At 38.5% G+C, this 15747-nt stretch overlaps 1 long non-coding RNA gene across 1 annotated transcript in view; it reads right to left on the bottom strand.

Annotated features, from left to right (window-relative positions):
* LOC149212203 (uncharacterized) overlaps nucleotides 1-15747 on the bottom strand; it is a 235117-nt gene that overhangs the window by 76237 nt on the left and 143133 nt on the right. The gene's annotated exons all lie outside the window — the stretch shown is intronic.

Below are 15747 nucleotides of genomic sequence, written 5' to 3'. Positions count from 1 at the left end.
ATATAGATCATCCTAACCCATTCCCATGCCTCTAGGGGTCAATCTCATCATTCTAGGAGTTGTTTCAACCATATCTAAACTAGGAACTAAATAATAGGCAATGAAACAACTTGGCTCTATATGCTAGGAAACTGATTCATTCACTCACATTTCACCTTTTGGTGAATGAATCTACTAAAACAAATGAAAATGTGCCAAAATTACATCATGGTCATAAAATTACATCAAGTTAGATCAAGAGTAACATCAAAAAGTGAAAATAGTCAAAACTGGCCGAAATTTTGAGCTGAAGAGTGAAAAATAGGACAAAATTCTCTATGCGCCGCGCCTAAAATCTATATGTGTAGCACAACTTTGAGGCTGATTTTGAGGGCCTTCCCAAAGTCCAAATTGAGCTCATGATAGCTCGTTGGAAATCCCTACCTTTCTAATTTCTAACCCAAGTAAAATTTGTGGATTTGGTGTCCGTTTTCCTCTCCAAAAATTCAATCTCCCAGCACTGCTTCCTGTGGGTGCAAAAGGTGGCAGAGACGTCATTTTCTATGTGTTTTTTATCCTTTAGGAAACCCAGAAATTGATGAAATCCTTAGGTAATTCATGAGCATGCATAAAGTTTCATAACAAATCCAGAAATGCAAAGTTTTCCTCCAGAGGATCTTCCAATTATAAGCGCACGCCAAGTGGCACTACCCGTTGGGCAGGAAAATCTATTTTGAAGCCAAAAAATTCAAAATTGACAAAAGTTTCTCCAAATTTGTTGAAATTTGGACTGAAGGTCCATCATCAAGTATCATGCCTAGCCAAAGAAGCTTCAGCCAAGATTTGGAGCCTATCATGCCTTTTGCGTTGTTTTAGTGCCCTCCTTAGCCTTGCCTTCAGGATTTTGATCCTCGCTTTGCAAACATGATTTCGTGCACAATAATGGTTTTTCATGTGCTTGGGCATGTCCTTGTCCTTATTTGACTTCACCAACAACTTCTCAAGATGAATGTTGGCCCTCTCAAGCCAAATCTCTCGACTAGCCTCTATCTCCTGCTGAATGGGTGACATCTCATTTAGACTTCTTTGGGCATCTTGGCACTCTTCACGGATGTTTTGCAACTCCATGACTGTATGATGATCCTCCAATTGTTTATTTTTCTGCTCCAAATAGTTTATGACCCATTGAGCTCTTTGCAACTTGTTAGTCAATGCATCTATCTCGACCTTCTGCTCCTGAATAATCTCCCTCAGCTTTGAGGTAGGAGAGCTTACATCATCATCAATGAGGATGAAATTACGGTCTTGGCCTCGTGAAGGGCCCTCATCTTGCATAGGCTTCATGCCTTTGTCTAGTACCTGTACCTGTGTTGCTGACGAGGACAACGAGACCCATTCCACCCCAGGTGGAGATAGTAATCGTCGGGCTGCTGCAAACAATCCTCTCATGCATCTCTGATAGGTGACATATATCGGCATACTAGTAGTCTCCGCCTCCTGACCTCCATATTGATGTGAAGGTTAACCTACATCATGGACAACCTCCTAATGAGCTGTTGAAGCTATGAAGAACTCACGGGAAATGAAGTCTTCCCATGTGATACCCTGCAAGCCAAGCTGATGTACAACAATGATCTTGATGAGCGCAAAGTGGTAAATGTTGTTGTATTGTTGTTCAAGAGTCTTCTTTTGTACAAGAGTAGTCATCCTCTCAATGTTTCGGCACATGAAATATGGAATTTTCATCATCTTCACTCTCGTGAAATGCATCAATAACCTGATATGGTATGCATAGAGGCGTGAGAAGCGGCCTTCACAACTGAAATATCTGATAATGAGTCTCATCAACGACATATAGGATTCTTTCAAAAACCAGAATGGGAACACCCTGCTGAGCCGTCTCACATAGCTAGGCCTGATATATGGTTTATAATGTACTCTTTCTACTTGCTATCTTTTGTTCCACTCCTCACCTACATTCGGTATTCTTGTTTCTTGAGAAATGGTTTCTGGTGTCAAGGTGAAATTTACACCAGTGAGAGTTACCTGACCATCATGCAAATGAAAAACAAACAACCGAGCCAATTCCTGATGATGCTAAATCTGAGCAATCATCTCGCAATACTGAAAGCATGATTGTCGTTGGAAACATGCCACAGCAAGTGGGCAGGCCTGCAATTGAGTCAATGAGGTGGACTCTTCTCTGACATGTTTGCCACCCTTACGAGGCTTCCTTGGTGCATGAATCTCTGTGGTATAATCACTGTCCTTTTCGTATGATGACTCAGTGTCTATCATGGTGTTATAATTCTATGCCAAGTGAATGTTTGACTTGCTTGAAAATGATAATTTAGTGCTTTGTTTCAAATTGACAAATCTGTGCCAAATAGGAAAGGACTGTGGGAAATATGGACAATGGGTGTAGTGGAGCTTTGTCAAGTAGGATTTAATATGTAATTACAGTCAAATGCAATAATAGTAACTTGACTGTATTTAGGAATCTGGGGTTTGGGGATTTTTTTCAAATGATATGGAAAAGTGATAGGGATGGGATATTATAGGGTTTAGGGATAGGGATAGGGATAAATGGGAATAAGTGACTTGGGATTATAAGGGAATAGGGGATTGAAATGATGATGTGATTACAGTGATGGGAAAGGGAAATAGGGTTTAGATTATTTCGGCACCAAAAGAAATTTTTAATACTGAAATTCAAACCCTAAGAGCAGTTTTTCATGAGAGGATAGGGTTTTAAATTTTGACATTCAAATTTCTTCAAATCAAACTTCGAACCACACCAAACACTATTCAACAACAATTGCAAGATCAATCGGACTTACTCGGGGCAAATGGGAGGAAAGAGTTGAAATTTCTTTGAAGGCATGAAAAAATCCAGTTCTTGGCTCTGTGAGTCATGCGCATAACCCAGTGCGCTGTGACCCGTATGTGCGCCGCACCCGTTATAACCTACACGGTGATATGCGGCTCTATGCACCATGACCTACCAATGCATCACGACCTGCTCCCTATGCGCCGCGACCTGCTTTTCACCCACAGTCGATTCTTCAAACCTTTGTTTTCATTTCTCCAAAATGACTTTAGTTTCTTTGGAATACCAATGGATTGTTTCAAACACCACCAACATCTTATATGCCCAATGACTTTGATTTTTAATTTCAATAACCAACTTTCTTATGTTTTGAATTTGGCACTTTTCACTTTTAATACAAACTCTATTTTTTGTTCCCATTTTGACATTTTGACTTGAATGTTGAAACTTTTGTCACTTTTTTGCAGGGATGGTTGGCATTGGATTTCGGAAAAGGATGACCAAGGCTGCAGCTAAAATACTCCATCACTGTAAAACTTTAAAAATGACATATTTATTACAAACAATAAATTTGACGATTTCTTCTTCAAAATAGAGTTTTGAAGAAGAATCATTCTCAAGAATTATTGATAATGAAAATTTTGGAATGAAAACTTATTAGGAACATCCTGATGTGCCTGCTGGCATTATTGGACACTTTGAAGACAAAATTTGCGAAACCCTAGACCTAATGACTGAAATGACTCTTGGCCGACCAAAAGACCATCCATAATGACTGTAAAATTGACTTTGATGAACTTTGATGATCAGAAAAGAACCAGTAGGTACATGACATGAGGGAAGTATGGAGACAAGACCCTTCCATCAGAAGATCGATGCTCCTAATGGAATGCAGATTATCGAGCTGAATGAGACACCTAAAATGAAATCCCACAAAAGAGGATTTGATCTCTGATGGAGGGCTGAACAGACTGACTCTAACAGTGGCTCCAATGGGGATGGTAGCTCCTTCGAGGTGCCAAGAACTACAGATTTCTGGGAGAGTAGGCAGTGCCTTCGCCCATTGGCCTATGGAGTCCATTATTTCGAGAAATCCACACAAGAATCTTGATTCAATTTATTAACTGAAACCTGACTCAAACTGACTTCAATTTTGAAATTAAAATGACTAAAAGACTGACTCAACACACTCAAACCAAAGTTGAAATCATTCTTCAAAATTACAGCCTTCACTTCGGGCACCAAACTGAAGAAAAGATCACAGCACACTCTTTCAATGAAACTGAAATAAAATGGTATATACAGTGAAAATGTAAACAACAGAAAACTTCTCAAAAGTGGTACCACTTGAGTAGCCTACCATTGACTCGCCCTCCCAGACAACCTTCCCCGTTCATCTCCTTCAGAAGAAAGGCATTCTGACCATGATATGTAGCAATTTTAAATGGTCATTTCCAGAGATTTTCGAACTTACCATGCTTACCCTTTTCCTCATTCCTTGCATCCCACATTACAGCCACTTCATCCAACTGAAATCTGTTCGCCTTTGCTTTTCTATCATATATTTACTTAATTCTCTCCTGCAACTTGAACGTGTTTTGGAAAACTTCTTCTCTCGTATGCTACAAATGGATCATTTGATTTAGTCTTCTCTGCATATGATCTTCTTCACTGCCAGCTTCCTGAAGAAGTTTGACTACCGGAGCTGCGAGAGAGGTAGGAAACATTGTATCAACCCCATAAACTAACTCAAAGGGGGACATACCAATGGATTTCTTCTAACTCATTTGATCTCTCCAAAGTGCATTGACCAACTTCTTATGCCAACTCTTCTTGTTTATTTCCAGCAACTTTTTAATGATGTTGACCAAAGATTTGTTAGAAGACTCTTCCAATCCATTGCCTTGCGGAAGATAGGCAGTTGAGTGTCCCAAAATGATTTTATACTTGTTACAAAACTCAATCACCTTTTTTTATTTGAATCTGTTGCGTTATCAGTGATTAACTCTTTCGGGCAACCAAAACGAGACAAAATGTTATTCTCAAGGAATGAAATTATTACCGCATCCGTAGCTTGTCTGGTGGGAATTGCTTCGATGCATTTCATGAAATAATATGTCGCCGTGAGGATCCACCTATGCTGACCTGAAGAAGCGGGATGAATTTCACCAATGAACTCTAACCCCCACTGCTGAAAAGGGGCACTCACCTCAATGGGCTTAAGCGGAAAAGGTTGTAATTTTTGCATTCCTTTAAAAATATGACATTTATGACAGCTCTTGACAACCTTATATACATTAGAAAACAATGTCGGCCAATAGTATCCCGCTCTCAGAATTTTATTTGCCGTTTTTTTCCAAAAAAGGTGATCGCAACCATCTCCTTTGTGGAAATCCTCCATGACCTGCTTCACTTCTTCTTCCACCAAACATTTCAACAAAACACCACCGGGATCTTCCAATTAAAGTGTATAATTCAAAATACAAAACTTACCAGCCTTTAATTTGAGAGTTCTACTTTTATTTCTAGCCATGCCGGGTGGTGGTGACAAATTATGAAGCACATATACGATATATGAATACCACGGAGAAAGAACAAATATTTTAGATACCTGAATTGATGAACCCTCCTCATTCTCATCAGACATAGCAACGATCATATTTATGTCTAAGTTACGCAAATTCGATTCAGCCATTAACTTCGCCAATCCCTGTCCTTTAACAAGCTTTGTGGGCTTTATCTCCACATCATACTCCAACAAAGCTGCAATCGACTTGCCTCATCTTCCTTCCGGATCTATTTGCAATAAAACATCCTTGATAACATCATTAGGAACATAAGCCAAAATATGAGAATGCAGAATATATACTCGAAAAACATTCAGTGCTTTTACAAGTGCAAGGGCTTGCTTTTGAGTGATGTTGTACTTCAAGGCTGCATCTCTTATAGTTCGGCTGAAGAAAGCAATTGGTTTTTAGTGCTCATCTCCTTTCTGCATTAATACAGCTGCCATAGTATGCTCTGAAGCAAATGAAAGCAATATACAATCCTAAGTGTAATCCGGGCTGATTAGAACCAGAGCTGAAGAAAGAGCCAATTTTACTAAATTGAAATATTTTATAGCCTCTTCCATCCACTTCACTTGGCTGTCCTTCTTAAGCATGTTTGTAATCTCTCTTAGGTGTTCAGCAAGATTAGGCACAAAGCCACGTAAAAAATTCATCTTACCATTAAAAGATTGAATCTCCTTCTTGTTCCGAGGCAGGTCAATTTGTTGAATCGCTTCTACACGTGTTGGATCAATACGAATTCCATCTTTTGAGATAATGTGACCAAGTACTTTTCCCTCATCCATGGCAAACAAGCTCTTCTTCGGATTAAGTGACACACCATATTTTCTGCACTTTTGAAAGACAATTTTCAAATGATAGATGTGTTCTTCATCTGAATTAGAAAACACCGTCAAATTATCAAGGTACACAACCAAAAAGACATCCTTCTCATTTGCGAAAGCCATGTCCATTTCCCGCTGAAATGTGGCACCTACGTTTTTCAAACCGAAAGGCATTTTAGCGTAATGAAAAGTTCCCCACGGAGTGGTGAACACTGTTTTGTCTTGGTCATCTTCATGGACCAAAATTTGGTTATATCTACAATAACCATCAGTAGTGACATACGAGATGCTCCAAATACTCGCTGAAGTATATGATCCATTTTGGGCAACGGATAATTATCCTTCAATGATACTTTATTGAGATTCCTAAAATCGATGCAAAAACAAATCTCACCTGTCTTCTTTCGTACAGGAACCAAATTAGAAATCCAATCCAAAAATTTGATGGGAACGATGATTCCTCATTTGTACAACCTGTTTATCTCCTTGTCAATTAATGGCAGCAGCTTCGGATTTAGCCCTCTTAACTTCTGTCTGAAAGGTTTCTGATTAGGCTTAATAGGGATAGTGTGTTGAATTATGTTGGTATCATATGTATTCAAGTCGGAATAGTCCCAAGCAAGCACATCAACAAAGGATGACAACAAAATGATATATTTGGCTTTTACTTTTTGTGGCAATGCTTTGGACAATTTTACCATCTTTGGATTTTTAGCTGTTCCAATATTCACCTCTTCAACACCCTTCTCTATTGGCTGCAATGTTGGTTTGCGGGCAACATCATCTTGATCAAAGAGTTCTTCTAAAGGTATCAAGCCCTTAGGAATAATATTATCCTTTAGTTGCAACACTTCCATTTGATGGATCTGCACATTATCTTTACCATCATCATGTTCTACATCAATTGAGGTATCTTTGAACTTAACTTTGTTTTGCATAAAATCATCAATATCCTCGTCATCTTGGAAAACTTGCCAATATCTCTGATTGTCTGAGACAGTGGGATGATGTTTCACATGGATTTCAAATTTATTACTTGAGTTCATTGGAATCTTCAAACTACTTGTTGCCTTAGCAAGTGCATCTGCTATGCCATTTTGAGTATGAGGCACACACGTCAAGGTATAATATGAAAACACCTTCAGGATATTTAGAACTGCATTTCAGTAAGCCTGCATCCGAGGATGCTTTGCTTGATATTTGCCTTTGACTTGCTTAATCACCAATTCGTAGTTTCCATATACTGCAATCCTCTTAGCATTCAGCTTTCTTAGAATTTTTAGGCCAACAATCAAAGCTTCGTACTCAGCCTCATTGTTCAAACAATCAAAAGCTAACTTGTAAGAACATTAACTGAAACTTAACTCAAACTGACTTCAATTTTGAAATTAAAATGACTGAAAGACTGACTCGACACACTCAAAGAAAAGCTGAAATCATTCTTCAGAATTATAGCCTTCACTTCGGGCCCCAAACTGAAGAAAAGATCACACCACACTCTTGCAATGAAACTGAAATAAAATGGTATATACAGTGACAATGTAAACAACAGAAAACTTCTCAAAAATGGTACCGCTTGAGTAGCCGACCATTGAATGGCCCTCCTGGATAATCTTCCCTGTTCATCTCCTTCAGAAGAAAGGCATTCTGACCACGATATGCAACAATTTTAAAGGGTCCTTTCCAGAGATTTTCGAACTTACCATGCTTACCCTTTTCCTCATTCCTTGCATCCCACATTACAACCACTTCATCCAACTGAAATTTGTTCGCCTTTGCTTGTGTATCATATATTTTCTTAATTCTCTCTTGCAGCTTGAATGTGTTTTGGAAAACTTCTTCTCTCATCTGTTGCAAATGGATCATTTGATTTAGTCTTCTCTACATATGATCTTCTTCACTACCACCTTCCTGAAGAAGTTTAACTGTCGGAGCTGCAAGAGAGGTAGGAAACATTGTATCAACCCCATAAACTAACTCAAAGGGGGGACATACCAGTGGATTTCTTCTGACTTACTCGATCTACCCAAAGTGCATTGACCAACTTCTTATGCCAACACTTCTTGTTTATTTCCAGCAACCTTTTAATGATGTTGACCAAAGATTTGTTAGAAGACTCTGCCAATCCGTTTCCTTGCAGATGATAGGTAGTTGAGTGTCCCAAAATGATTTTATACTTGTTACAAAACTCAATCATCTTTTTTTACTTGAAAGCTGCTGCGTTATCAGTGGTTAACTTATTCGAGCAACCAAAATGAGACAAAATGTTATTCTCAAGGAATGAAATTTTTACCGCATCCATAGCTTGTCTGGTGGGAATTTCTTCGATCCGTTTCGTGAAATAATCTGTCACCATGAGGATCCATGTTATGAAACCAGCTCAAGAAAAGATAGAAAATAAATATCAACGCCTTAGAATTCAGCCTCTTCGAGGGGGAAACCTCCTTTACATTACATAAATGAACAATTCTTGGATGATACAAATGACAAAACCTCCTTTCTATATATAGGAGTCAAAGGAGTCACAATATAATCCAGCCGACCTAACAATAATAATATAAAGCCACAAAAATAACAATAGAGGGATTCTATGGGGCACAGAAATAACAATATGGGGGTAATAGGGGCACACCAATATAAATAAGGGGTATAACTACAATAGTAATGGGGTAATCACTAGTATTATAGGGACCCAACATGCCCCTCTCCTTCAAAAAAGTGTTGTCCTCAACGCTTGAGCAGTTCTGGATACTTCTGCATAAAATTATCATCCTCCCATGTGGAATCTTCAACGGATAAGTTCTTCCACTTGATAATATACTCCGAAATTGATCGATTTCGTAGCTGTCGAGTTCTTGTTTCTGTGACTGCTTCCGGTTCCAATATAATTTTTCCTTCCTCGTCAAGTTCTGGCAATATCGTTTGAACTGGGAGCTTGTCGCCTATAACCTTCTTTAAACATGAAACATGGAAAACTGGGTGCAATCGAGAAGCTGCAGGAAGCTCCAATTTGTATGCCATAGTACCAATCTTTTCCAACACCTTGTACGGACCATAATACTTTGGTGATAATTTATTATCCTTCTTAGCTTGCTTTAGGGACATTTGCTTATATGGTTGTAGCCGTAGGAATACCCAATCACCTACATCAAAACTTCTTTCACTGCGATGTTGATCTGCCTGTTGTTTCATTCTATTTTGTGCCAACACGAGGTTATCCTTTAAGAGTTGGAGGACTTGTTGTTGATGTTCGATGTGATGTTCCACTGCCTGAACCTTAGAATTTTCTCTTAAATATGATGTGATTGATGGTGGTTGGTACCCATAAAGTGCCATAAATGGGGTCATTTTTGTTGCTGTATGGAAGGAAGTGTTATACCACCATTCAGCCAGAGGCAACCATTTGACCCATTGTGTTTGTTTATCAATACAAAGCAACGAAGATATCCTTCCAAACATTTGTTTACTATCTCAGTTTGCCCATCAGATTGAGGATGATAAGATGAGCTATGAGCTAACTGAGTACCAAGACAAGAAAATAATTTTGTCCAAAAATTTCCAGTGAAAATGGGATCTCTGTCACTTACAATAATCTTTGGGTTTCCATGTAGCTTTTGAACTGTTTCCATAAATGCAGTAGAAACTGTACTGGCTTTAAATGGATGTGATAATGCACAAAAGTGTGCATACTTGGTAAGTCTGTCAACTACCACCATGATGACACTCTTTCCCTCAGACTTGGGTAAACCTGTGATAAAATCCATTGAAACCTCCTCCCAACGTTGGCTTGGAATGGATAAAGGTTGTAATAGACCCGGTGTCTTAATTGTTTCAACTTTATTTTGTTGGCAAACCAAAATTTCGCCACAAACTTTTGAATATCTGATTTAAGGCCATCCCAAAAAAATTCCTTCTTAACCCTGTGGTAAGTTTTTAAAAATCCTGAGTGCCCTCCTAAGGGAGAAGTGTGCAATTCCATAAGAATCTTTTGTTTTAGCTGGGAATTCTTACAGAGGTATAAGCGATCTTTGTACCATAACGAATCATTTTTCCAGCTAAATGTATCAAAAGTACTGGAATCTTGTTGTAGCTTTCGAATAAGTGCCCACACTTCTTCGTCATTCTTCCATTCCTCCCTTGCTTCGTTTATCCAATCTGGTTGGATAATAGAAATGGCACACAACAATGCTTCCATATCCTCATCCTTTCTTGAGAGTGCATCTGCCACCACATTTTGCTTCCCTTTTTTGTAGATGATTTCAAAGTCATAACCCAACATCTTTGTGACCCACTTTTGTTGCTCTTCAGAGGATAATCTTTGTTCTAAAAAGTATTTAAGGCTATCATGATCTTTTTTACCTTGAAGTGTCTTCCCATTAGGTAGGGTCGCCATTTCTTAAGTGCATGGAGTATTGCCAACATTTCCTTCTCATAAATAGCTTTGCTTAAAAACTTTCCCTTGATTGGACGACTTTCAAAAGCAATGGGTCTTTCATCTTGCATTAGAACAGCACCAATTCCATTTCCTGAAGCATCACATTCCACAATAAAGGTTTTTGTGAAGTCCGGTGTAGCTAAGACCGGTGCTTGGCACATTGCCTCTTTAAGATGTTTAAAGGCCTTTGTTGCTTCCGGAGTCCATGAAAATGAATCTTTCTTCAATAATGTTGTTAGAGGTGCTGCTATTCTCCCATAATTCTTAACAAACTTGCGATAATACCCTGTCAACCCAAGAAATCCTCGCAGATGCTTTATGGATGTGGGGATTTTCCATTCCTTAATGGCTTTAATTTTGCTAGGGTCTACCTTAACTCCTTCATGAGATACAATATGACCCAAATATTCCACCTCCTGGACTCCAAAGAAACATTTGGATCTTTTTGCATATAATTGTTTCTCCTCCAATAGTTGTAGCACCTTGTCAACATGTTCAACATGATCCTTCCAAGACTTGCTGTAGATTAGTATATCATCAAAAAATACTAACACAAATTTTCTAAGGAATGGTTTGAAAATTGAATTCATCAAACCTTGAAATGTTGAAGGTGCATTGGTAAGGCCAAAAGGCATGACCAAAAATTCATAATGACCCTCATGAGTTCTAAATGCCGTTTTCGGAATGTCTTCAATCTTCATTCTGATTTGATGATATCCCGAACGAAGATCCAACTTGGTGAAGTAAATTGATCCATGCAATTCATCCAGTAATTCATCAATGACAGGAATGGGGAACTTATCTTTAATAGTGAGCTTGTTGAGCTCCCTATAATCTGGACACATGCGCCATGATCCATCCTTCTTGTGCACCAATACTACTGGAGCTGAGAAAGAACTTTGACTCGGTTGAATTATACCAGCCTCTAGCATTTCTGCAACCATACGTTCAATTTCACTTTTTTGGACATATGGATATCTGTACGGCCTGATGTTTGGAGGAACACTTCCTGGAATCAGATGAATAGCATGATCATGATCACGCATAGGTGGGAGACCTTTGGGAGTCTCAAATACCTTGGAATGATTGTCCAGGACTTTTTGGAGATCTGGAGAAATAGATGATTCCAATGTGGAAACATCTAGCGAACATAATTGTGCAATTACACCTCTTTGCTCCTTTTTTAGAAGCTTTGTCATGCCATTAGAGCTGATTATCTTTCCTGGTTTCCCTGCAATACCCCTTAATTCAACTTCCTTTCCTTCCACAGAAAATTTCATGAAAAGTTCTTGAAAATTAAAAGCTATTGTACCCAAGGATTGTAGCCATTGGACTCCTAGTACAACATCAACACCTCCCATTGGAATGGAAAGCATTGGGCTAGTCAATACATATTCTCCCATGGATAGCTTGATATTATGGCACTTTCCAGAACAATTTATTGTTCCTCCATTTGCAATCATCACTTGACACTCTGGTGCTGGATATAGGAAGCAATTCAATTCTTTTGCTACCCTACAATGAATAAAATTGTGGGTGCTTCCTGAATCAATCAACACTATTACCTTTTTCTTCTTGATTTGTCCTTCTATCTTGATGGTTTGAGGAGTGGTAATTCCCGCCAATGCATTACAAGATATGGTCGGATTTATTTGTTCTTCATCTAGGCTTTGTTCCTGGAATATATCCTCTTCTTTTGACCTTTCTTGCTCCTTTTCTTCTTCCTCTTCACAATCTATGTAGAATAATTTCTTCTCAGCACACTTATGACCTTTTGTGTATTTGCTATCACAATTGTAACAAAGCCCTTTTGCTCTTTTTTCTTCCAATTGTTGTGGTGTCAACCTTGTAGGTTGTGGAAGACTATGGGCAACAACACTTTCGTCTTTATAGTTGTGAATGGTATGCTTCCTGGTTGCCATAATTTTGCTTTCCATTTTTCTTGCTAACCTGAATGCCTTCTCTAATGAATCAGGTTCCCAAAGGCGAACATCATGTTGGATATTATCCTTTAAAGACCCTATGAACACATCAATCCTATGCTCCTCTGGAATATCTTTTACCCTTATGTTCAATTTTTGGAACTCCTCAATGTGCTCCATTATTGAACCCTTTTGTTTGAGACTTATCAATTGGCTAAAAAAAGTGTTGCTTTTTGTATCCTCATAATGTGCTATCAATTCTTCCGTAAAAATTGCCCAAGTGATAAATTGTTTACGAGAACAAAGCCATTGATACCATACAAACTGATTTGGTTCCAAATATACAGTTGCCATACGTACCTTTTGTGTGTTTTGCACATTATTGAGATCGAAGAATTGCTCCATCTGTAATATCCATGTGGCGGGATCCTTGCCATCAAACTTCCTCATATCGATTTTTGGAATATGGTGATTCTTCGATCCAACATTAGCGTCTATGGAATCATGATTAACATTTCTTTTGTTCTCATCATGAGTTTCCTTTAGTACCCTTTCACCCTTAGGGACCATTTCTTGTAGCAACTTATTCATATTTATCTTCAATTCGTCCATGTCTGTCTTCAAATCTATCTTCAAATCATCCATCTTAGCTTCTACACCTTTCTTTAAACCATCCATCTTAGCTTCTACATCTTTCTTTAAACCATCCATCTTAGATTCTGTTCCTTTTTGTGCAAGGGACAGTTTTTGCACTTGGTCTTGTAATTTTGATATATCATGTTGCATTTCTTCCTCTTCTTCATGAGTCATGCTAGAGCTTTCAGGTTCCTTACTAGGTGTTTGCATTTTCTTTCCTCGAGACATCAGTTACCAATAATAATGCTCTACTATGCCCTTTGAATTCCTTCAAAATAAATTTTCAAACCAAGCCTAAGCAAAAATTTAAGAAAATCTACACACCTTTTTTCACTTTGTAGGAGCTCGATATTGCCTCTGATGTATCTCTGTACTTTCCAATCATCTAGTTCTGAATTTTTGATCTGTAGTATCCCTCTGTGTCCTCTTTCCAATGCCACAAGTCTAACCCAAATTGGATTCTCCAAGGAAGATTTATGTGAAATCTCCCGCAGTGACTTGCTTTTAGACTAGTTCAGTAGAGCGAACTTGTACGGCTTGCCACGAGTCACTGTTTCAACCTTTGGATCTGAAACTCGCATACAAGAAACTACAGTTCATCCTATTTCTGTAGCTTCTTATGAAATTTCAATCCGATCCCCAGAGAAAAAGTTATGACGATTTTCCCCAGGTCACCTGTTTTGAATGTAATTCAGGAGTCTGTACAAAGACAAACTTCCTCAGAGCATATCTCCGCAAATATCGCGCGAAAAGATCTGAAATTCGGACCCAAAGTTCAGCGCGATTTCTTCTCAAATGGTTTTTTTTTTTCAACTTCTGAAACGTCACAGAAAAAAAGTTATAGCGAAAATTCCACGATGACCTGTTTGGAGCAGCGAAACCCTAGAATCCAAAGCTCTGATACCAAATGTTATGAAACCATCTCAAGAAAAGATAGAAAAGAAAGATCAACGCCTTAGAATTCAGCCTCTTCGAGGGGGCAACCTCCTTTACATTACATAAATGAACAATTCTTGGATGATACAAATGAAAAAACCTCCTTTCTATATATAGGAGTCTAAGGAGTCACAATATAATCCAGCCGACCTAACAATAATAATATAAAGCCACAAAAATAACAATAGAGGGATTCTATGGGGCACAGAAATAACAATATGGGGGTAATAGGGGCACAAAAATATAAATAAGGGGTATAACTACAATAGTAATGGGGTAATCACTAGTATTATAGGGACCCAACAATCCACCTATGCTGACCTGAAGAAGCGGGATGAATTTCACCAATGAAATCCAACCCCCACTGCTGAAAAGGGGCACTCACCTCAATGGGCTTAAGCGGAAAAGGCTGTAATTTTTTCCTTCCTTCAAAATTTTTACGTTTATGACAACTCTTGACAACCTTATGTACATCAGCAAACAATGTCAGCCAATAGTATCCCGCTATCAGAATTTTATTTGTCGTTGTTTTCCAAAAAAGGTGACCGCCACAATCTCCTTTGTGGAAATCCTCCATGACCTGCTTCGCTTCTTCTTCCACCAAACAATTCAACAAAACACCTCCAGGATCTTTACAATAAAGTGCGGAATTCAAAATACAAAACCTAGCAGCCTTTAATTTGAGAGTTCTACTTTTGTTTCTAGCCATGCCGGGTGGTGATGACAAATTCTGAAGCACATATACAATATCTGAATACCATGGAGAAAGAACAAATATTTCAGATACCTAAATTGACGAACCTTCTACATTCTCATTGGACATAGCAGCGATTATATTTATGTCTAAGGTATGCAAATTCGATTCAGCCATTAACTTCACCAATCCCTGTCCTTTAACAAGATTTGTGGGCTTTATATCCACATCATACTCCAACAAAGCTGTAATCCACTTGCAATCCACTAAAACATCCTTGACAGCAGCGTTAGGAACATAAGCCAAAATATGAGAATGGAGAATATATACCCGAAAATCTTTCAAGGCTCTTACAAGTGCAAGGGCTTGCCTTTCAATGATGTTGTACTTCAAGGCTGCATCTCTTATAGTTCGGCAGAAGAAAGCAGTTGGTTTTTCGTGCTCATCTCTTTTTTGCATTAATACAGCTCCCATAGTATGCTCCAAAGCAAATGAAAACAATATAAAATCCTGAGTGTAATCCGGGCTGATTAGAACCGGAGCTGAAGAAAGAGCCAATTTTACTAAATTGAAAGATTTTACAGCCTCTTCCATCCACTTCACTTGGCTGTCCTTATTAAGCATGTTTGTAATCTCTCTTAGGTGTTCAGCAAGATTAGGTACAAAGCCGCGTAAAAAATTCATCTTACCATTAAAAGATTGAATCTCCTTGTTGTTCCAGGGAAGGTCAATTTGCTGAATCGCTTCTACACGTGCTGGATCAATACGAATGCCATCTTTTGAGATAATGTGTCCAAGTAGTTTGCCCTCATCCATGGCAAACAAGCTCTTCTTCGGATTAAGTGACACACCATATTTTCTGCACTTTTGAAAGACAATTTTCAAATGATACATGTGTTCTTCATCTAAATTGGAAAACAC

This window comes from Pinus tabuliformis, chromosome 1_1, assembly GCF_031772625.1.
Source record: "Pinus tabuliformis cultivar Carrire ecotype Pingquan chromosome 1_1, CPIR1, whole genome shotgun sequence".
NCBI classification, from domain to species: domain Eukaryota; kingdom Viridiplantae; phylum Streptophyta; class Pinopsida; order Pinales; family Pinaceae; genus Pinus; species Pinus tabuliformis.
The sequence above is the reverse complement of the archived record's forward strand: the minus strand, read 5'-3'. Positions and strand labels throughout refer to the sequence as shown.